This window comes from Erpetoichthys calabaricus, chromosome 1 (assembly GCF_900747795.2).
Source record: "Erpetoichthys calabaricus chromosome 1, fErpCal1.3, whole genome shotgun sequence".
Taxonomy (NCBI): domain Eukaryota; kingdom Metazoa; phylum Chordata; class Cladistia; order Polypteriformes; family Polypteridae; genus Erpetoichthys; species Erpetoichthys calabaricus.
Window position 1 is genome coordinate 18452709 of NC_041394.2, and position 25035 is coordinate 18477743.

At 43.1% G+C, this 25035-nt stretch overlaps 1 protein-coding gene across 2 annotated transcripts in view; it reads right to left on the reverse strand.

Annotated features, from left to right (window-relative positions):
* Positions 1 to 25035, reverse strand: part of ppp1r13l (protein phosphatase 1, regulatory subunit 13 like) — a 215275-nt gene that overhangs the window by 119689 nt on the left and 70551 nt on the right. The window contains exon 2 of one of the 2 annotated variants that reach the window (XM_051933989.1): positions 9630 to 9784. The gene's annotated coding sequence lies outside the window, so the exon portion shown is untranslated. The remainder of the gene's footprint in view (positions 1 to 9629; positions 9785 to 25035) is intronic. The other variant, XM_051933986.1, reaches the window with a different exon arrangement.

A 25035-nucleotide genomic window follows, 5' to 3' on the forward strand; every position in this document is an offset into this window, starting at 1 on the left:
GCAGTCACGGTTTGGATCTTTCTTATCTGGCTCAGATAACGGGCAGCAGCCCCGTTGAGATGCTGGGGATACACCCACTCATCGCCTTCATCCGATGCGTCGTCATTCACAGTATCATGCAGCGCACGTTGCTGATCATTATTGTCGCTAAAATCTTCTGCAGAACTTCTACAATCATGATCAGAATTATTGTCCAAAATCGCCTGCAAAACCTCACTTGAAGTCAGTTTACGTTTCGCCATATTCACAGCTTTCACTTTCGAATCACATCACGTGATCGGCCAATACAACCGCAGAGTTGTCGAAATACAACGTAGTAATAATACCCACGCCAAACTGTCAGTTATACTACGCGCCAGGCATTCATATAACCACAGGCAAATGTGCCGGATAATTCCGGCAGTAAGGCGTCAGCAATAACGCAACAATGCCGGATATATCCGGCAGAGGGCGGTTAAGGGGTTAATGATGGCCTACGCTGCATAACAGATGAAGGAAGCCAATGGCAAGAACCCAGTTCGGGAGTGGGGGCCCACTGTGTAGAGTCTGCCATTTTTCGGATGACATTATCTCCCATCCATCCGTCGGCTTCAAAAGTATGCCGGGCAATGTTCCAAGGCTTTATACTCTTTCTTCATGTGAAGGCCCCTACTTAGGTGACTCATGCCATTCCAAACAAGGCAAAGAGGATAACATTTCATTCTGACTTTGACACACAAAAATAGTACAACAGTCCTCAGTCTGACTTCCTGTTTCCCAGTTGTGTCTGTCTGTCTGTCTTGTCTTATATTATAATGCTTGCCTAGCAGTTCTATATGGTGAACCCCTGTGCTAAATCTGGCTCTGTGTTAACTGCGCATGTGAATATAAAAAGGCAGATTAATAAAATATATTTGCAGAGAGCAGAGTGACATATTAAACTTATACACTTATTACACCATCCCGAAAACTTTCTCTGCCTACGCACTTTATTTATAGTTTTCTGTTACCGGATTACAGATGGCACACTCTTGGAATTGTGGAATTGAGACCTGCAAAGTACGTATGCTCCTTGCCTTACACCCTGTGCTGCTGGAATAATAATAACACATAATAGTTAACTTCAATAAGATAAGTATTGCGTTAGGTTACTTTAAAAAGTGAACAGACTACTAAACTGCTCTCGAGATTCTGTTGCTGAGTTTAGCAGCGGACCTTCAATTCATCAACATCAACTTGACAATTTCTGAAACATTAAGACAGATTATTTCAGCCAAAAGAGGCAATAATGCGATCACCTGGACATTTACCTCTGGAAATGTATTCTGTGGATGCTTTTACCTGTCAGTCAGTCAGTCATTTTCCTAACACAGGGACACGGGGGTCTGCCGGAGCCAATCCCAGCCAACACTGGAAGCAAGGCAGGAACAAATCAGGGCACACACACACACACCAAGCACACACTAGGGACAATTTAGGATCGCCAATGCACCTAACCTGCCCAGACAAGGGGAGAACATGCAAACTCCACACAGGGAGGACTCGGGAAGCGAACTCAGGTCTCCTTACTGCGAGGCAGCAGCGCTACCCACTGTGCCACCATGCCGCCCTCTGGTAAAGGTTTCAAAGAAAATAAAAAAATATACAAAGGAAGACAAAGATCAGGCAGGGTGCTGCTGCTGTTCTGACATAGTTGTCTCAATCAATTAACCGGGAGACCAGGCTCTGATTTTTAAAAATCATGAACTCCGTCTAAATCAGACTTCACATTCTCATGGGCATATTTTACAGTTTGCAAAACTGTTTCTCGCTAAAGTACCTATAACTGCTTTTGTTCGCTCACTTTATATCATCAAATTCCAAGTGAATGTCATAGTGAGATCATTGTCTTCAGCTTTTGAGTGCCTTAAACCCCCCATTCAACAAGCTGCCAGTGCCCTGGTTTTGAAACACTGCCCATGAGATGATTAATGTCTGAATCAGGCGAGTCACACCGATCGGATTTCAACTGTTTACAGCGCTTCCGCTCTCTAAAGAGCTCCAAACAAATCAAACAAAAAAAAAATTCTCAGAGTACAAGACACCTTGGTGTGAAATGTAACAGAGAATGAGCGACTGTGAACGCTGGGACGCGGCAATCAAGCAGCAGGGTCAAGCAGAGATGGCCGACTCAGATACCGTGACTTGTTCTGCCTTATGACTTCCACTTGACTTGGATTTAAGATACATGACCCACAAAATGACATGTTACATCGCCACAATTACTATTCCTTTATGAGTAATTTATATTTTGTTAAAACACCGTACAAGCTCTCAATCCTTGTAGAAGTCATCAGGACTAATCAGTGTGTTGGAGGGATCAGCACAGAGCACTGCAAAGACTGGAATGGCCGTCTGCAAGATTGGCGGGTCAATCGGGTACACGACAGCACTATCTTTATTTATCCATCGATCCATCCATTATCCAACCCACTATACCCTAATGCAGGGTCACGGGGGTCTGCTGGAGCCAATCCCAGCCAACACAGGCTGCAAGGCAGGAAACAAACCCTGGGCAGGGCGCCAGCCCACTGCAGGGCACACGCACACACAAACCCACACACCAAGCACACGCTAGAGACAATTAAGAATCGTCAATGCACCTAACCTGCATGTCTTTGGACTGTTGGAGGAAACCGGAGAACCTGGAGGATTTATTTATTATAGATAGATAGATAGATAGATAGATAGATAGATAGATAGATAGATAGATAGATAGATAGATAGATAGATAGATAGATAGATAGATAGATAGATAGATGTGAAAGGCACTATATTAGATAGATAGATAGATAGATAGATAGATAGATAGATAGATAGATAGATAGATAGATAGATAGATAGATAGATAGATAGATAGATAGATAGATAGATAGATAGATAGATGTGAAAGGCACTATATATAATAGATAGATAGATAGATAGATAGATAGATAGATAGATAGATAGATAGATAGATAGATAGATAGATAGATAGATAGATGTGAAAGGCACTATATGATAGATAGATAGATAGATAGATAGATAGATAGATAGATAGATAGATAGATAGATAGATAGATAGATAGATAGATAGATGTGAAAGGCACTATATAATAGATAGATAGATAGATAGATAGATAGATAGATAGATAGATAGATAGATAGATAGATAGATAGATAGATAGATAGATGTGAAAGGCACTATATGATAGATAGATAGATAGATAGATAGATAGATAGATAGATAGATAGATAGATAGATAGATAGATAGATAGATAGATAGATAGATGTGAAAGGCACTATATGATAGATAGATAGATAGATAGATAGATAGATAGATAGATAGATAGATAGATAGATAGATAGATAGATAGATAGATAGATAGATAGATATGAAAGGAAATATATGATAGATAGATAGATAGATAGATAGATAGATAGATAGATAGATAGATAGATAGATAGATAGATAGATAGATAGATAGATAGATAGATGTGAAAGGCACTATATAATAGATAGATAGATAGATAGATAGATAGATAGATAGATAGATAGATAGATAGATAGATAGATAGATAGATAGATAGATGTGAAAGGCACTATATAATAGATAGATAGATAGATAGATAGATAGATAGATAGATAGATAGATAGATAGATAGATAGATAGATAGATAGATAGATAGATGTGAAAGGCACTATATAATGCCATATACATTTGGCAAATAACGTTTGTCAAATGTATACAAGTAAAACCGACAGTTGGCACATCATTTCAGTGTTGTCTGTTCCTAGACATGTTAGGATCTGCATTGTTTTATTTAACACTATTAATGGCGTACTGTACAGTACTGTAGGATGGAAGCACTTCTGCTCCTCAAAGTAGGGAGGTCTACTTCCTGGTGACTCCCAAGGAACCTAACATGGCTGCGCACCTGAACGACAAGTCCCATGTGGGTGTCCATACTGGAGGTACCCCTGAGAAGCACTGCCATCTATCACACTTGGGGACTTCTGCACACCTCAGTATGCGCTGTCCCCACTCTGTGATTTGACATGGCCTACCACTTTGTGGCTGAGTTGCTGTTGTTCCCTACTGCTCCCACTTTGTTATAATACCACAGGGATGCCCAAGAGGACTGGAGGACCACGAGGGGGCGGCAGCCCTGGTTGCTTTGGGGACCACGGGTACAACCCTGTAGGGGCGTGTGGTCACCGCCAGGGGGCGCCCCAATGCCTGGAGAGCCCTGGACCTCAGCACTTCTGCCACACCAGGTAACGCTGGTGGGGGAAGAGGAGCAGGGACACCCGGAGTGCTTCCGGGGATGCAGCCGGCACTTCCGCCACACTGGGGCATGCCGGTGGAAGTTTGCCAGGAAACACACCTGGAGCACATCTGGGGGAACATAAAAGGGGCCACCTCCCTTCATTCAGGGCTGGAGTCGGGTGAGGAGAAGGACGAGGTCTGGGAGGAGGCAAGGAGGCGGCCTGAAGAGTGCGAAGAGGCATAGTGTGGTATTGGCCTAGACTTTGGGGGAGTCTTGGGGGTTTGTGTGTGTGCACTTATTAACTGTAAATAAACGTTTGGTGGTGCATAATACCATGTCTGCCTGTCTGCATCCGGGGCCAAGTCCACAACCACTAACAGGTGACTGTGGAATATTTAGTAGTGAGGAAATTTCACAAATGGACTTACTGCACAAGTGGCATCCGATGATGGTACCACGCTGGAATTCACTGAGCTCCTGAGTGTGACCAATTCTTTCACAAATGTCTGTAGAAGCCAGCGGTCCACATGCTGAGGGGCTCGAGTTTATACCTGGATTCAATGATTTCGAGGGGCGTCCCAATACTATTGACAATAAAGTGTATCAGTGAAAGAGACCCATTTCATGAAGCTCTCTACGCACTGTTCTTGAGCTTTGGGAGTCAGTGCTGCAAACGTTAATAAATGAAATGGTAAGATTTAAATCTAGTTAATAATGGCGCTGAACACTGAAACTAATGGCTGGCTATACTCTTCCTGTTCTGGTTCACTAAACTGCATACCAGGAAAAACAAATAGCTACTAAAGTAAAAAAATATATAAAAATGCTCCTCTGGAACAAGTTATTAACTCGTTCTAACAGATTGTTTATTTATTTTTTTGCATAAAAATATGAAAAACAATAATTAAAAGAACAAGAAAAACAACAATAACATACATAAACTGATAACCTGATATTAAGAAACACTCTAAATGTTTTTCTTCTACCCAACCCTACCCTAAAGGATTACACTTGGCATACGCTGGCAGTGAAGTCTGAATACTTCCTTTACTTCACGCCATTGAAAGCAATAAATCGGCTAAACTCGTGTGTATGGTAATAATTACCTTACTGTATAGTGGTGGCAGAAACCCAACTACGAATACAACTGAGAGAAGTTTTGTCATTAAGATGGCAATATCAAAATGGGTTTTGCGTCCTTTATTGCATAGGAGAATCTTGCCATAGGAGCCCATTCTTGCACTAGCATTTAGCAGTTGACAGAATTGTACTCTTGGTCAGTTTGGGCAGAGGACAATGTCGATGCTGGCTGTTGGTCAGTCCCTGGCTGCAGTCAATTGCAGTACAGATGACAGTTAAAACTGGTCAATATAACGCGGTCTGCCTTCATCTTCTGTTGCCTGCCTGTGTCAACGATGGCAAAGTGGTTGGCCAAGCAACATTGAAGAGGCAGGCTGTTCAGCAGCTTATGAGGACAGGCAGTCAGTCATATTACAAACACTGTACACTGTATATGAAACCCCAAATTATTGAGTTCAGGTGTTTCATTGTTAAAGGGTGCGTAAAATCAAGACACCGCTGTGACAGATTGGCGATAGAGTGGGTCATAATGAAGAACTCAGTGAGGTTAAAAGTGGCATTTTCATAGAATGTCACCTTTTCCACAAGTCAGTATGCCACATTTCCGCTATGTTAGATCTGCCCACCGGTCAACTGTAAGTGCTATTCCTGAGAAGTGGAAGTGTCAAGGAACAACAGCAGCTCATCCACGAAGTGGTAGACGACACAAACTCACAGAACAGGGCTGCAGACTGCTGAAGCGCATAGCGCGTAAAAATCACCTATCGACTTTGGCATCATTCACAGCAGATGCCCAAATTGCATCTGGGAGCAACATCAATACGAGAACAGTGTGTCGGGAGCTCCATGAAATGGGTTTTCATAGCCGAGTAGCTCCACACAAGCCTAAGATCACAATGGTTTGGTGTAAAGCATGCTGCCATTGGACTGTGGAGCACTGGAAATGTGTTGTCTGGAGTGATGAATGGCGCTTCACTATCTGGCAGCCTGATGGATGAATCGGAGTTTGGTGGATGCCAGGAGAACACAACCTTCTAGCCTGCATAGTGCCTACTGTAACATATGCTGGAGGAGGGAGAATGGTCTGAGGCTGTTTTAAGGATATAAAGACATAATGGTTAGATGTCCACTAACTGTTGGCAATATGGCATAAGGCCAGTCAGTCATTTTCCAACTCGCCATATCCTAACACAGGGTCACGGGAGTCTGCTGGAGCCAATCCCAGCCTACACAGGGCGCAAGGCAGGAACCAATCCCTGGGCAGGGTGCCAGCCCACCGCAGGGCACACACACACCAAGCACACACTAGGGACAATTTACAGTTAGGTCCATAAATATTTGGACAGAGACAACTTCTTTCTAATTTTGGTTCTGTACGTTACCACAATGAATTTTAAATGAAACAACTCAGATGCAGTTGAAGTGCAGACTTTCGTTTTGTTCACCCCACTGAATTAAAGCTGATTGCATAAAAATGTGAGGCAACTAAAGCATTTTTTGAACACAATCCCTTAATTTCAGGGGCTCAAAAGTAATTGGACAAATGAAATAACTGGAAATAAAATGTCCATTTCTAATACTTGGTTGAAAACCCTTTGCTGGCAATGACAGCCTGAAGTCTTGAACTCCTGGACATCACCAGATGTTGGGTTTCCTCCTTTTTAATGCTCTGCCAGGCCTTTACTGCAGCGGCTTTCAGTTGCTGTTTGTTTGTGGGCCTTTCTGTCTGAAGTTTAGTCTTCAACAAGTGAAATGCCTGCTCAGTTGGGTTAAGATCAGGTGACTGACTTGGCCATTCAAGAATTGTCCACTTCTTTGCTTTAATAAACTCCTGGGTCATTGTCCATCTGTATCATGAATCAATTTGACTGCATTGAGCTGGATTTGAGCAGACAGTATGTCTCTGAACACCTCAGAATTCATTCAGCTGCTTCTGTCCTGTGTCACATCATCAATAAACACTAGTGTCCCAGTGCCACTGGCAGCCATGCACGCCCAAGCCATCACACTGCCTCCCTCCACCATGTTTTACAGATGATGTGCTATGCTTTGGATAATGAGCTGTTTCACGCCTTCTCCATACTTTTTTCTTGCCATCATTCTGGTAGAGGTTGATCTTGGTTTCATCTGTCCAAAGAATGTTTTTCCAGAACTATGCTGGCTTTTTTAGATGTTCTTTAGCAAAGTCCAATCTAGCCTTTCTATTCTTGAGGCTTATGAGTGGCTTGCACCTTGCAGTGCACCCTCTGTATTTACTTTCATGCAGTCTTCTCCTTATGGTAGACTTGGATATCGATACGCCGACCCCCTGGAGAGTGTTGTTCACTTGGTTGGCTGTTGTGAAGGGGTTTCTCTCCACCATGGAAATGATTCTGCGATCATCCACCACTGTTGTCTTCCGTGGATGTCCAGGTCTTTTTGCATTGCTGAGTTCACCAGTGCTTGCTTTCTTTCTCAGATGTACCAAACTGTAGATTTTGTCACTCGTAATATTGTAGCAATTTCTCCGATGGGTTTTTTCTGTTTTCGCAGCTTAAGGATGGCTTCTTTCACCTGCATGGAGAGCTCCTTTGACCGCATGTTGTCTGTTCACAGCAAAATCTTCCACATGCAAGCACCACACCTCAAATCAACTCCAGGCCTTTTATCTGCTTCATTGATAATGACATAATGACGGACTTGCCCACACCTGCCCAAGAAATAGCCTTTGAGTCAATTGTCCAATTACTTTTGAGCCCCTGAAATGAAGAGATTGTGTTAAATGCTTTAGTTGCCTCACATTTTTATGCAATCGTTTTGTTCACCCCACTGAATTAAAGCTGAAAGTCTGCACTTCAACTGCATCTGAGTTGTTTCATTTAAAATTCATTGTGGTGACGTACAGAACCAAAATTAGAAAAATGTTGTCTCTGTCCAAATATTTATGGACCTAACTGTAGGATCACCAATGCACCTAACCTGCATGTCTTTGGACTGTGGGAGGAAACCTATGCAGACACGGGGAGAACATGCAAACTCCACGCAGGGAGGACCCGGGAAGCAAACCCAGGTCTCCTTACTGCGAGGCAGCAGTGCTACCACTGTGCCACCGTGCCCCCATGGCATAAGGTACCAAAGTGCACCAAATAAACAGAAAACTACATAAAACGTATTACCACAAACTTGAAATGCAGCAGATATTTAAGTGACCACCCAAAAGCCTGCCAGTACTTAAGGGGAAACTCTCTCTGTATTTCAAATATCACCCGAGCCAGAGCATTATGGCCGAGACCCTCAATGCAGAGAGGGCACTGGTTTGGGTGTGTTAGTGCAAGCAAGGCTGGCTTTAATCACAGTCGATCACTTTACCATGGAGAATTGACACTGTCAAGATGAATATCCTTCCTCTGCTTCTTTTTCTATTTCAATGCACCCCCATATACATTAACAAATTATTTTTTAAGAAGTTAGATTCAATCATAACCTCATTTATTTGGAATTCAAAACATCCACACATCCAAAGGATGACCCTAAGGCAGAAGGTGGCATGGCACTACCCAACTTTCAGTTTTATTACTGGGTGGTAAACATACAAGCAATAAAGACCTGGACATGGAAACAAATAGATGAACATACACAGCTTGGTCCACAATAGAAATAAAATCCTGCAGCACTTCTTTATATTCCTTGCTTTGTACCCCAATAATTACGAGTCATCGCCAATATACTAACAACCCAATTGTGCTTAATTCAATCAGAATATGTTTTGTTTTGCTCTTTATTTCGCCTTATACAATTTCTTGTATTAGGAATTTGTTAGTTTTCGCATACCCCTTGGGGTCAGAGCGCAGGGTCAGCCATTGTACAGCGCCACTGGAGCAATTACAGGTTAAGGGTAGGATGTACAGAGTAGGATCTCTTTTGGCAGTGACAGGGATTCGAACTGGCAACCTTCTGGATACCAGCACAGATCCTTACCCTCAATATGGAACCAATGTAGGAAGCACTTCAAGACAGAGAAGCTTTTATCTGTGGCACCTCTGCATGATGACCACCTTTTTGCACCCTCTCAAACTTACACAGTTTTTAATGTTTGGACAACATACGGGATTCAATCACTTAGAGATCTGTATATAGATAACGTCTTTGGATAGTCAATTGTAAAACCAACAAAAGACAACTTCTAATACAAGTAATGGTCTAATTAGGCCTTTGTATTTTGTGGTGGTCCTGAATGAGCAACTACACTCTGATAGGCTCACTCCTTCCTAAAAAGCTGACATGGTGAATGGCCGCATACCTGTACAGCTCCAAGTAAAGTGGTCGCAGCTTCTCAGTAGTCCTCTTCTTAAGAGCCAACCAGCAATCACATCCTCAAAAGCCAACGGAGATAATGGGCTACAGCGCTGGCTCGCTGTGTGATGGCGCACACGTCTCACAAAGGCTGTACGTTCTCTGTGGAGAAAAGAGGAAATAAAAACAAAAATGGCTTTGTTATTATCCCCATGCCTTGACATTTGGATTTATAGTAAGTCAGCAGGCGTGCCATCATTGTCTTCTGCAATACACAGTTGTGTCATTTTGCCACATGATTTTATTTAGTACTAGCTAACACAGTTGAAATACCTGGCATTGCCCAGGAGGAAAATAAAGGTTTTTTTTTAGTTGTTTGAGAAAAATTTAAAAAAACACACAACTTTAAAAATAAAAATAAATTAACAAACAATGAAGACTCAGTAATGTGCTTGTCTTGCGGTCTTGTATGTCTGTTATCATCCAGTTGACGCTCGGAACTGGGCAACTCTAATTAATTTCAACAGCAACAGGAGCTCAAACATATGCTGGCAGTCGCCTCCAGTTTGCCCTCTGGTGGTCGTTCTGAATGTCCAATGGATGATAACATGCATACAAAACCGTAAGACCACCCCCTACCCTGCCCAGAACGGGGTGGGTTAGGGTTGATTTCACCCTTAAGTGTTTTTAGTCGACCAATGAGAAACATGTGTAACAAATTTTATGAAAAACATCTCCAGCTGTTTGAAATGATGCTGAAACATATATACAAACACACACACACACACACATACATTGACTTTTATATATAGTTCGATAATCTTATAGCTTTTAAAACTAGTATCCCATAATTACCAACCATCTTGGAATTACACTACCAGTTTGGCTAGAATAGCTTGTCCTTCATTAAGAGTTGAGACATGAGAAGTACAGTAGTTATTAATAGTAGTTGTGAATTTCCCCTTGGGATTAATAAAGTGTCTATCTATCTATCTATTATATAGTGCCTTTCATATCTATCTATCTATCTATCTATCTATCTATCTATCTATCTATCTACAGGACGGTAGTGAGACCAGCTGTGTTATATGGACAGGAGACGGTGGCACAGGAGACAGAGCTGAAGATGGCAGAGTTAAAGATGTTAAGATTTGCATTGGGTGTGATGATGATGGACAGGATTAGAAATGAGGACATTAGAGTGTCAGCTCAGGTTGGACGGTTGGGAGACAAAGTCAGAGAGGCGAGATTGCGTTGGTTTGGACATGTGCAGAGGAGAGATGATAAGTATATTGGGAGAAGGGTGTTAAGGATGGAGCTGCCCGGTAAAAGGAAAAGAGAAAGGCCTAAGAGAAGATTGAAAGGTAAGGTCTACAGCACAGGTGTCGAACTCCGGTCCTGGAGGGCCGCAGTGGCTGCATGTTTTCATTCTAACCATCTTCTTCATTAGTGAGCTGTTTTTACTGCTAATTAACTTTTTTTGCTTTAGTTTTAATTAACTTGACTCAGGCCCCTTAATTGTCTCTTTTTCCTTAATTAGTAGCCAAACAATAATGAGACGCAAAACAAGCCACCACATGACAGAAAAAACAGAAAAATCAACAGATTTGGAAATGTCTGCTGTGGCAGAATGAGAGCAGCAACAAGCCATGGGACTGAATAGCAGGTTTAAATAACAGCAAGAATCAGCTTCTCATTAAGAGACTGTTTGGAGTGAAATTGGTTGGAGTTTGAAATCCCAGTTTAGCTGGTCATCTGTTGGCTCGTTTCACGTCTCATTTCTGTTAGGCTGCCATTTAATGAAGAAACAAATCAATTCAGAGAACTGAATCCTTAAAAACAGGGCCATTGAAATGAAGGGAAAAGGAGTTAATTAGCAGTGAAAACTGGTCACTGATTAGGAAAAGGGTTAGAATGAAAACCTGTAGCCACTGCGGCCCTCCAGGCCCGGAGTTTGACACCCCTGGTCTACAGAACGGTAGTGAGACCAGCTATGTTATATGGGCTGGAGACGGTGGCACATGAGACAGAGCTGGAGGTGGCAGAGTTAAAGATGTTAAGATTTGCATTGAGTGTGACGAGGATGGATAGGATTAGAAATGAGGACATTAGAGGGTCAGCTCAAATTGGATGGTTGGGAGACAAAGTCAGAGAGGCGAGATTGTGTTGGTTTGGACATGAGTAGAGGAGAGATGATGGGTATATTGGGAGAAGGATGCTAAGGATAGAGCTGCCAGGGAAGAGGAAAAGAGGAAGGCCTAAGAGAAGGATTATGGATGTGGTGAGAGAGGACATGCAGGTGATGGATGTGACAGAGCAAGATGAAGAGGACATGCAGATATGCAAGAAGATGATCACAATACAGTTGGCATCCACGTCCACCTGCGTGTTGATACTGCTGATATCGCTTGAGATTCACATATGCTTAATCCACACTTGTCGATTTGCATAAATGCAGCTTGCTTTAACATTACCTCCCGTGGAGTGCTGGGTAAATGTATGACTCTGTATGTTATCTCATGTGTTGTAAGGGCATTCAAAGTTTGGGGCAAAGTTCGAGAAATGGTTGGCTGTAACATACCCAAATTATTGCTACTGCAAACCTGATTTTACATGTTAACGTTACCAACCCTTTAATTTCAGCAAACAGCACATGACTTCTACACACAGACAGACCGATCACATAACGTACAAGGTTTGTTACAGTTATTATTCCATTTCTGTCTCTCTACAAGTTCACTATTGTCCAGCATTCCTAAAACTTTGTGCCCTTGCTGGAATTTGCATGATGAATGTCATCTAGCAGCACCTAGCAAGCGTGGACAGGTCAGGAGCTCTCCTAAAGCCTGATGAAGTTTGTAGTAGTTTCCTAAATTAGGAAAATTAATAAAATGCTTTCACTCCTAAGGGCAGGACTATATTTTTGAGCCAGTTAGGACAGTTTTCCTACTCTGAGATGCTTGATAAAAACAGACACAAATACTGTAGAAAAATATGATAAATATGAATAGATGGACATGAAAGACACTATATAATAGATACGTAAGCAGATAGAGAGTGCCTTTCGTATCTGATAGATAATCATGGATGCGAAATCCAAAATACAGAGTGGGCCATGGAAAAGTAGCCGCCTCCAATACCAGCGCCACGCTCTTTGGAGGAGGCCGCAGCCACTTCAACGACCAGAAAATTGACATTTGGTGCGCGGTGTCAGGAACACGAATAGTGGGCCCAATTTTCTTGGAATCAACTGTGAATACCGCAGTTTACCTGGACATCTTTGAACAATTTTATGACCAAGTAACACCAGAAGAAAAAATGTACTGCTTTTTCCAACAAGATGGGGCAACATGCCACACCTCACGTGACTTACTGGCACAGGTTCATGAGCTTTTTATAGAGGAGCAAACTGTGAGTAAGGGGTTATGGCCACCATGTTCCCCTGGACTTGTCCACATGTAATTTTTATCTGTGGGGAAACTTAAAGCAGAAAGTGTACGCCAACAATTCACATACCATGGATGAACCCAAAGAAAACATCACGAACACTATCCGCAGCATCACTGTTGAAGAGCTGCAAGCAATATCAGCCATCATGCTCCGACGTGCCCAAAGGTGCATAGATGTGAACGGGGACCACTTTCAGCAGCTGTTGTAACTTGTGGGTAAGTGAATAAAAACAATCCACTTGCTCATTCGTCTTGTCATACTATTGCCGGAGGTGGGCTACTTTTCCGTGGCCCACCCTGTATAATAGCTAAATAGATTGATATGAAGGAAGAGGAGGTTGGAAGCATGCATTGATTACAGTGCGTTGTTGCACCCACCACGCGACAAACCACCCGGATTAGGACCCGAGTGCAGCCGTGCAATGGGTGACACCTCAGCATCACACTGAACACTGTGAGGTTTTATTATGGGGTGCCAATCCTGCCACCAACCCCCAAGTTTTCCCTGCAAGTTGGGCACTATATATTAGATAACTCATAATAAACTCATTAATAAATAAAAAGTATACCAAATACATATTTTATATTATATATATCATAAGAAAAAGATTGGGAACCCCTCTCAGCCTGCATAATCATTGACTCTTTTTTTAACAGATAACAGTGTTATGTCTTTCATTTTCATAAACATCTGAGTACTGCGGTGTTTTCCAAATAAAGATTTTTAGTGACGCAGTATTTAGTTGTATGAAAATAAATCAAATGTGAAAAACTGGCTGTGCACAAATGTGGGTCCCCTTGTCATTGTGCTGATTTGAATGCCTGTCACTGCTCAATGCTGATTACTTGTAACACCAAATTGGTTGATGAGCTCATTAAGCCTTGAACTTCATAGACAGGTGTGTCCAATCATGAGATATAAAGGCATTTAAGGTGGTCAATTACAAATTGTGCTTCCTTCTCCTCTGAAGAGTGACAGCATGGGGTCCTCAAAGCAACTCTCCAAAGATCTGAAAACAAAGATTGTTCAGTCTCCTGGTTTAGGGAAGGCTACAAAAAGCCATCTCAGAGGTTTAAACTGTCAGCTTCAACTGTAAGGAATGGAATCAGGAAATGGAAGGCCACAGGCACAGTGGCTGTTAAACCCAGCAGGTCTGGCAGGCCAAGAAAAATACAGGAGTGGCATATCAGCAGGATTGTGAGAATGGTTACAGACAACCCACAGATCACCTCCAAAGACCTGCAAGAACATCAGGCTGCAGATGGTGTATCTGTACATCGTTCTACAATTCAGCGCAATTTGCACAAAGAACATCAGTATGGCAGGGTGATGAGAAAGAAGCCCTTTCTGCACTCACGCCACAGACACAGTCGCTTGTTGTATGCCAATGCTCATTTAGACAAGCCAGATTCATTTTGGAACAAAGTGATTTGGACTGATGAGACAAAAATGGAGTTATTTGGTCAGAACAAAAAGCGCTTTGCATGGCAGAAGAAGAACACCGCATTCCAAGAAAAACACCTGCTACCTACTGTCAGATTTGGTGGAGGTTCCATCATGCTGTGGGGCTGTGTGGCTAGTTCAGGGACTGGGGCCCTTGTTAAAGTCAAGGGTCAGATGAATTCAACCAACCCAATATCAACAAATTCTTCAGGATGGTGTTCAAGCGTCAGTCACAAAGTTGAAGTTACGCAGGGGTTGGATATTCCAACAAGACAATGACCCAAAACACAGTTCGAAATCTACAAAGGCATTCATGCAGAGGGAGAAGTACAATGTTCTGGAATGGCCGTCACAATCCCCTGACTTGAATATCATTGAAAATCTATGGGATGATTTGAAGCAGGCTGTCCATCAAATTGAATTGAACTGGAGAGATTTTGTATGAAGAATGGTCAACAATACCTCCATCCAGAATCCAGACACTCATCAAAGGCTATAGGAGGACAGCGTCTAGAGGCTGTTAGATTTACAAAAGGAGGCTCAACTAAGTATTGATGTCATATCTCTGTTGGGGTGCCCACATTTATGCACCTGTCTAATTTTGTTATGATGCATGTTGCATATTTTCTGTTAATCCAATAAACTTCATGTCACTGCTGAAATCCTACTGTTTCCATAAGGCATGTCAGATATTAAAAGGAAGTTCAGCCAATGAGAAACAAAAATCCAAAGAATCCAAACTTTTTCATATGACTGTATATCATATAATAAAAATACTTTAAAAGGTTTATGGTGTGACACAATAATCACTAACTCCACTGTGAACAAATGATCTCCTGTTTCCTTCTCAGCTCATTTACATAACCAGAGGGAGGGCTCAGAAGTGGTGAAATCAGGGTGGCCCCGCCTCCTGGGGGCTCCACCCACAAAGAACACAGAACAGAGGTGCTGTGATTGGTGCATTTTATTAATCTCTTGTGGCTTTCCTAGTGAGTTTCTAGAACTTCTTGGTGGCTAATCTGGGATTTTTGGAGTTAAGGAATCCGACTCAGACATTTACTGCGCCCTCTCTCATTTCCTGAAGAAGTTGCTGTTTTTTTTGCCCTCTTTCACAACACCATTTTGAATGTTGACCAGTAGCGTCATATTGAGATATTCACAGCAGTCGTTGCAGAGGTAATGTCCCAGAATTTCCCGGGAACACACGTCATGTGACCACTTCAGAGTGACCCTATGAATAGTCATCTTATGTGCCGTTTAAGCATCCGTGTGCGAATAAATAAAAGACTTCACGTGCATTTCTCTGTGCCTCTTGATCTCAGTTTTCTCCTGATTCTTTAACGCAGAGGCAGAACAAGAGGTACATTTAAAGAGACCAAACATACATATAATAGAAGATACAAAAATATGTCACATAATAACAACAACAAATAAGAATAACCAACATAACAGTAAAATACATAAACACGCATACCTCCATAACAAAACCACCTCCATTAGTAGTGTAAAGGCCTTCCATTTATGGCCATTAAGTATTACTACAATTATTATTATTATTATTATTATTTTTACTTAGATTGTAAGGGCTAAAAAGCTCAGGGATATTTTTAAAGTTTCATTTAAGCAGGATGTTGCAAAACTGAGAGAGATAATTAACACCGACATCCCCACCATGAAAATGGTGTTCTTTTGGGCACACTCTCAGTTCTGTTAACGCTCGCTGTGTGGCGACGGTTTTTCTTTGGATTTCCTATCATTTTTTATTTGTTCATTTTAAAAAAAATTTTTAATGCTAAATGTAAATATATTTTGTATATAGGTGATGATACCCTAAATATATTTTATATTGCAGGTATATATGTAATGTTTTCAATGGTTCTTTTAAAATAGTTGTGTGATGGCTGCTGTGAGGACATGCAGATGATGAGACCCTGTACATATCTTATGTTGCAGAGAATTAAACAGACATGTTGGACAAAACCCTTTTGTGGCCGCAATACAAAGGTCTACCCGAGATGGAGGCTACAGCAGCACCCAGCACAGTCTTAACACCAGAGGGCAGTATTGTGGAAGGTCCCGCTACAAATGGGTCGACACTGATTAGAATCTCCAGGCTTCCTCAGAACCTCCAGGGAACAGAAATGGTGAGATATGAGTAATAAATTGTTCCATTACAAGAGTTAGAAGCGGTTGGTTCTGAACTACAACCTGGGGTAACTCCTATGGCAGCCTACTACACACATCCTGTCACATATTTAGCCAAGAACTGTCCTACTGCTCCTTTGGTACGGGGTGGACTGTAGTCAGTGTTCTCGACTGTCCATATGTGCTCTACCAGAGGCAGACTCTGGCATACACGGTGAGGAATTCATGCCACCATCAGACAGCGTTTGTGTGCAGACGTTGTCTTTACTGAAATTTAGCTGTCCCCCGCAGCTCCGCCCGTGTAGTAGTGAAACAGGACAGGCTTTATAAATCAATAAACAAACAGGTATCGCTAGCTAAGTGGAGGCAAGGTACACTCCAAAATGTGGCCAGAGGTAAAGCGACTCGAATGGAGGCTGGAGCGTGAGTGAGGAGGCTCCCCACTTCTGACGTCGACGTCACACATCCCTCCTTCCCCTCAGCTCGCAGCGAACTCTGATACTTAGCGTAATGAGAGAAGTCGCAAAATCAACTGGAATGTTCAAGCAAATTATAGAAAAAACAAGATCTAAATCCGTTAAGTAGTTCTCTCATGAAAGTGGACAGACAGACAGACAGACGTTGGATTTTATAGACTACTAGCCATCCCCCGCAGCTTCACCTGCGTATTACTGAAACAGGACAGTGAGGAGGGTCCCGTCCCGTCCCGCTCTCTACTCCTGATGTCACTCCTCCCCCTCCCATCGACCCGCAGCCTCTGTCTCGGATTAGCACTAATATACCACTCCTGCAAGCAAACTGTGATTCTTAGCGCAATGAGAGAAGTCGTAAAACCAACCGGAATGTTCAAGCAAATTATAGAAAAAAAAATCTAAATCCTTTAAGTAGTTCTCTCGTTCGATAGCTACACGAGGTTAAGGTTACGCCCCAAGGCTGGAGTGTGACTATGCAGGGCCCCGCCCCCCGATGAGTCTCTCATGGATTTGCGCTAATAAATCGGTACCACAAATGAACTATGATACTTAGCGCGATGAGAAAGTCGCAAAATCAACCAGAATGTTCAAGCAAATTATAGAAAAATACCTGATCTAAATCCGTTAAGTAGTTCTCTCGTTCGCTAACTAAGCAGAGATAAGGTTACGCCCCAAGGCAGACGCGTGAGAAGAGGAGGGCCCCGCCCCCCTCTCCACAGCCCGATGAGTCTCTCTCGGATTTGCGCTAATAAATCGGTACCACAAATGAACTATGATACTTAGCGCGATGAGAAAGTCGCAAAATCAACCAGAATGTTCAAGCAAATTATAGAAAAATACCTGATCTAAATCCGTTAAGTAGTTCTCTCGTTCGCTAACTAAGCGGAGTTAAGGTTACACCCCAAGGCAGACGCGTGAGAGAGGAGGGTCCTGCCCCCCTCTCTGCAGCCCGATTAGTCTCTCTCGGATTTGCGCTAATAAATCGGTACCTATGATACTTAGTGCGATGAGAAAGTCGCAAAATCAATGGAATGTTCAAGCAAATTATAGAAAAATACCTGACCTAAATCCGTTAAGTAGTTCTCTTGTTCGCTAACTAAGCAGAGTTAAGGTTACGCTCCGAGGCAGACGCGTGAGTGAGGAGGGCCCCGCCCCCCCCTGCAGCCCAATGGGTCTCTCGGATTTGTGCTAATAAATCCATACCTATGATACTTAGCGTGATGAGAAAGTCGCAAAATCAATGGAACGTTCAAGCAAATTATAGAAAAAACACGATCTAAATCTGTTAAGTAGTTCTCTCATGAAAAGCAGACAGCCATACAAACGGGTCTAAAAAACTGTAAGAAATTTTGCGCTTGGACCATGAAATTTTTAAAACTGTTTCTTAGTGAGCATCTACGGGCCAAGTTTAACCTTCACTCTAAATTTCAAGTCCCAAGTCCTCATGGTTCGGAAGATTTCGTGATGAGTGACTCAGTGGTATTTGGCTTTTATATATATAGATACAGAGATGGTGAGAAGCTTAAGAGAAGGTACAATGGGTGAAAGGATGTCATCCACCAATCCACATGGGGTCAAACTGCCTCCAGTTAATAGGATTGGTGTATTTTGTTTAATTTTTTGTGACTCCTCTAGGGAGTTCTTTGTGACTAAGCTGTGTTTTTTGAACTCTAGGAATTCGATTTCCTCATTTTTCCTGAGGAGGAGGAGGAGGTTAGGAGCCTGCACTGATACAGCGTGTTGCTGCACCCACCACATGACAACCTACCTCAGGATCCCAGATTAGGACCCAAGTGCAGCCTGGGTATGACGTTAATCTGCATCCAGTCCTGCAGGTAGGCCCTCCAACCTGCAGGGAAAACCTGGGGGTTGGTGGCGGAATTGGCACTCCAGCCACCATAAATAACCTTACCCTGTTCCACTCCATCTGAACTAGTGTGGTGCTGAGGTGTCACCCGTTTTTCCCTGAGAAACATTATTTTTTTAATTGTCTTTCCATGAGTCCAGTTTGGATTCTTCCAGAAGCCAACATTTTCAGACATTTGCCTCGGCTGTTGCCTTGGTAATTTTCTCAGGATACTCTGGGAATACACGACACATGGAGTCATCAGCATGACCAGTTCAAAGGTCATCACACATTCGAGGTGTGATTCTCTATTTAAATTCTCCTAACGGTTCTCCAACTTATTTTTGTCACTCTGGTGTCGACCTTGCGCTTATTTTTGACGTTGCTTCATCTCGTGGACTATCTTACAGACAGACCTCAGTATGTGCGTCTCGGGAACTGCAAGTCTGACATTGTGGTCAGCAACACAGGAGCGCCACAGGGGACTGTACTTTCTCCGGTTCTGTTCAGCCTATATACATCAGACTTCCAATACAACTCGGAGTCCTGCCACGTGCAAAAGTTCGCTGACAACACGGCTATCATGGGTTGCATCAGGAATGGGCAGGAGGAGGAGTATAGGGACCTAATCAATGACTTTGTTAAATGGTGCGACTCAAACCACCTACACCTGAACACCAGCAAAACCAAGGATCTGGTGGTGGATTTTAGGAGGCCCAGGCCCCTCATGGACCCCGTGATCATCAGAGGTGACTGTGTGCAGAGGGTGCAGATCTATAAATACCTGGGAGTGCAGCTGGATGATAAATTGGACTGGAATGCCAATACTGATGTTCTGTGCAAGAGAAGACAGAGCCGACTATACTTCCTTAGAAGGCTGGAATCTTTCCTCATCTGCAATAAGATGCTGCAGATGTTCTATCAGACGGTTATGGCGAGCGCCCTCTTCGGTGGTGTGCTGGGGAGGCTGCATAAACAAGAGGGACGCCTCACGCCTGGACAGACTGGTGAGGAAGGCAGGCTCTATTGTAGGCACAGAGCTGGGCAGTTTGACATCTGTGGTGGAGCGACGGGCACTGAGCAGGCTCCTGTCAATCATGGAGAATTCACTGCATCCACTGAACAGGATCATCTCCAGACAGAGGAGCAGCTTCAGCCACAGACTGCTGTCACCGTCCTGCTCCACTGACAGACTGAGGAGATCGTTCCTCCACCACACTATGAGACTCTTCAATTCCACCCAGGGGGGTACACATTAACATTATACAAAGTTATTGTCTGTCTGTATACCTGCATTGTTATCACTCTTTAATGTAATATTGTTTTCATCAGTATGCTGCTGCTGGAGTATGTGAATTTCCCCTTTGGATTAATAAAGTATCTATCTATCTATCTATCTATCTATCTATCTATCTATCTATCTATCTATCTATCTATCTATCTATCTATCATCTTTTATGATCTATCTATCTATTACCTTTCACATCTATCTATCTATCTATCATATAGTGCCTTTCACACCTATCTATCTATCTAATCTATCAATGCAATTCACGAAGATCGTCGTCGGACTATTGAAGAGATTTCCGAATTGACTTGTGTGTCTCGGAGTTCTTGCCACCTTCACTACTCGCCTGATCTTTGCTCCATGCGACTTTTTCTTGTCCCTGCATATTTTGTACCATGGAGGAAGTCAAAGTAAAAATCGCTGCAGGCCTTGGACAACGTTCCTCTTCAGCGTTTCTAAAAATGTTTCCACCAGTGGGGAAACCATTGGGACGAGTGCATTCATTCATAAGGAGACTAAAGTTTTCAGTAAGTAAAAATTATTAAAACAATTTTTTTTTTCCAATTCCGGTTATTTTTGGGTATCCCCTCGTATCTCTCTTAAGGTCACAAAGAGCATAGTAATGGTCCATCCAGCATTATCAGTTGTGAGACATTTTTTAAGTCTTAAGGCCAGGTCACATTTAAATGACTTTTTTCAGCCATTTTCAGTAGCAGCCTTCATTTACGTAATCTTAGTGAATCAGAAAAAGTCGGTGGTGAGCTCCTGAGACTGTCAGTTGCCTAATTCAACATACCCAACGACTCAGTTTGATTTTGTCTTTAGTCGTACGGGTAGCTCTTTGTGCATGACAGCTGACAACCAATGAATGCTCATCCGGAATTACAATACATAGAATGTAGTCACAAAGAATAAGGAATGTGGGCATTTTAGACCTGACAAACAGAAGAGAAGCTTGTCTGTCTGATGTCTCATGTCTTACGAACCATGACAAAATGGAAAGAAAAAAAAAAGAGGGGTAGAGGGTGTGGATTGTGGCTAAACTCATTGTACCTATTAACCGTTTGTACAGCCCCAACTCTGTCAGGCAGCACGCCATTGGCTAACAGAAAAAGCGGGAAGCATGACTGTGCTGGAAAGTCGGCGTGCAAACAAAAAATGTGACATTGCCCAATGATTTTCAGTCATGTGAATTAACACGGATCAGCAAAGAGAACAGCAACCGCAGTTGGCAAGTCTGACATACCCCAATGATTAGAGTTTGCGTAATGCGACATCGGATTTAGGATTCGGCCCCCTCAAACACGTTCACTTATTCATATGACTGACAAATGGTGCACTGTAGTGGCTGTCCATACAGCACATGGTCACCATGATTGACCCCTAAGTCTCTTTACAGTAAAGCTTTTCTTAAACAAATCCCAATACATGTCCCTCTAGTGGTGGTTATGAGCGTAGCAGACAAGCAAACTTAATATCTATATATATAATTCACTAAGCCGCCACCAGCGCAAGCAAGACACCCATGGAAGCACGCAGGACGGAGCCACGCCCACCAACTCTAAGACCATTGGATACGACGACAACTTGCAGAGCCACGCCCACCAACTTGGACGCAGCAACTCACAAAACACGCCGTCATTGGATACGACAACTTGCAGAGCCACGCCCACCAACTTGGACACAGCAACTCACAAAACACGGCATCATTGGATACGACGACAACTTGCAGAGCCACGCCCACCAACTCGGATGCAGTAACTCACAGAGCAGGGCGTCATTCGCGTTCGTCTCTACTACACTCCACATGCACCACTGAAGAAGCGTGTCTGTCACGGATGTGAATCACTGTATGCGGCGTGTAGAACAGTTTGTGAGGGGTATCCCATGGTCTTACAGTTGGTGGGCGGGTCTATGTTAGTTGCTCTTGTGAGCGGGCACATGACCAGGCAGTGTGTATGCTTCGAGAGCGAGGGTGGACGCAACAGCAATATCTAAGAAGAATCATATTTGTCACGGGTGTGAATCACTGTATGTAGCGTGTAAAACGATTTGTTTGTCGCGGTTGTGAATCGCTGTATGCAGCGTGTAAAATGATTTGTTTGTCGTGGATGTGAATCGCTGTATGCAGCGTATAAAACAGTTTGCGAGGGGTATCCTATGGTCTTAGCAGTGTCTATGCTTTGATGTGAATCGCTGTATGCAGCGTGTAAAACCCTGTATTGTATGTTGCCCTCTCCAGAGTTATATCTTTTCATTCACCTACAGTCGTATCCTCAAAACCAACCCCATTTGGACAACTGTGTCTTTCAGGAAGTGTTCACCCATCAATACATAATTATGCGGCGTATGCTACGCTGCGGGTTGGCTAGTTCTGAATATTTGGCCACACCAATCCGCCAGGTGTGTATTTGTAAAAACTGGACCATTACTGCTGGCTGTAACTATTTTTTTTATACAGTAATCCCTCCTCGATCGTGGGGGTTGCGTTCCAGAGCCACCCGCGAAATAAGAAAATCCATGAAGTAGAAACCATATGTTTATATGGTTATTTTTATATTGTCATGCTTGGGTCACAGATTTGCGCAGAAACACAGGAGGTTGTAGAGAGACAGAAACGTTATTCAAACACTGCAAACAAACATTTGTCTCTTTTTCAAAACTGTGCTCCATGACAAGACAGAGATGACAGTTCTGTCTCACAATTAAAAGAATGCAAACATATCTTCCTCTTCAAAGGAGTGTGTGTCAGGAGCAGAGGCTGTCAGAAACAGAGAGGAAAGCAAACAAATCAATAGGGCTGTTTGGCTTTTAAGTATGCGAAGCACCGCGGCACAAAGCTGTTGAAGGCGGCAGCTCACACCCCCTCCGTCAGGAGCAGGGAGAGATAGAGAGAGACAGAGTTTGTTTTTCAGTCAAAAATCAATACGTGCCCTTTGAGCTTTTAAGTATGTGAAGCACCGTGCAACATGTCGTTTCAGGAAGCAGCTGCACAGAAGGTAGCAACGTGAAGATAATCTTTCAGCATTTTTAGACGAGCGTCCATATCGTCTAGGTGTGCGAACAGCCCCCCTGCTCAATCCCCCTACGTCAGGATCACAGAAAGTCAGCGCAAGAGAAAGAGAAAAGTAAGCAATCTAGCTTCTCAGCCATCTGCCAATAGCGTCCCTTGTATGAAATCAACTGGGCAAACCAACTGAGGAAGCATGTACCAGAAATTAAAAGACCCATTGTCCGCAGAAACCCGCGAAGCAGCGAAAAATCCGCGATATATATTTAAATATGCTTACATGTAAAATCCGCGATGGAGTGAAGCCGCGAAAGGCAAAGCGCGATATAGCGAGGGATCACTGTATTCTTTCTTACATTACATAGTTTACTTTGAGACAGCCCACCAAAGCTGTGGGGTCTTGAAAACAACTTCACAGGCGCACAACCTACAGATAATGAAGCATTGTGGGAGGAGAATGGGAGGGGAGGGGAGGGGGTTTGTTGCTAAGAAATGCAGGTCTTAAGTTCAACAGGCTTAACTGAGAATTCACAGTTGCACTTAAACCTCCCTAGAGGTCAGGGGGCACCAGCTGACCCGGTGCATATAGAATGGCAAACAAGTCCAACGGGCAGTCACCTCAGGTCAGATGAAGAAACCTACACCATCTCAGTCCACTGTCAAAGGTCCATTGTGTAGCAACCACAGATTGGACGAACTATTCATTGATTGGAATGCCACAAGATCCTCAAGAAGGCAAAATGTAACATGTTCATGTCGGACTGCCAATTAGCAAGAAGTTGAAAAAGCAGGTCAGCTCAGAGCCGAGGGTGACAAACAACAAAACTGAGAGCCAGGAGCTCCTGAGTGAAAGGCCGCATTCCTCCGTGTGCTTTGGACAGGCTTGGTGGAATCAGAGCAGCAGGAATCTCCATCTTGTCTTTTTACATACTATATATATAGTATGTATAGTGTAATTTATATATACTGTAAATACCGTACAGTGTATGTGTGTGTTGATCCTCCGCATTCTTAGGGTGTGTAGTCAGCTCCTTTTTGCTTCCTCTGGAAGACTTAAAGAAATGAACTGCAGGCAGAGTCCTGACCTCGTCAAGTGGCTGACTGGTTAAACACCTCGAGCTTCTGCAGCAGCAGATCAGATTTCAGCAGCTCTCTCAGCCTGAGCTCCGAATCAATGCAGCTTTTATGCCATGAAGCGGACTCACAATTACAAATTGTATTATATAGCTCCTTTCACAAAGAGAACTTTACATCTTAAATGATGCAAGTGAGGTCATTCAAATAATACTGTATATTGACATAATACACAGGAAGAAGCAGCAGCAGCGTGATGCCACTACAACAGAGCGCCTGACAGGCGGACAAACAGTGACAGAGATGAAGATAACAAAGAAGCGGAAAATGAGGAAGGCAATCTTCAGTTCAGATATGATGGGAAAATATTCTGATGTGCCCAGTCCTTGACTATGTACTGTTTGCATGTGTATTGTCACGCTCGTTCACAGAGGAGACAGACGGCTACCCACCGAGCCAAGGGTTGACACTGTTTTCTGACCCCTTCTCTCTTTCTCCCTCTACAGGCCGGGCGAGTGATGGCCCTACCATCACTGACGTCATCTCCAGTGTCTGACCTCCTGGACCTTCCCCTTCCTACCATCTTCCTCCATAAACTGGCTAACCAGTTACCTACTTGGGGTCTGCTTGGATTTGTGTCTGTAAAGACATCTCACAACTACCTGCCTGTTGATCTACTCCAGG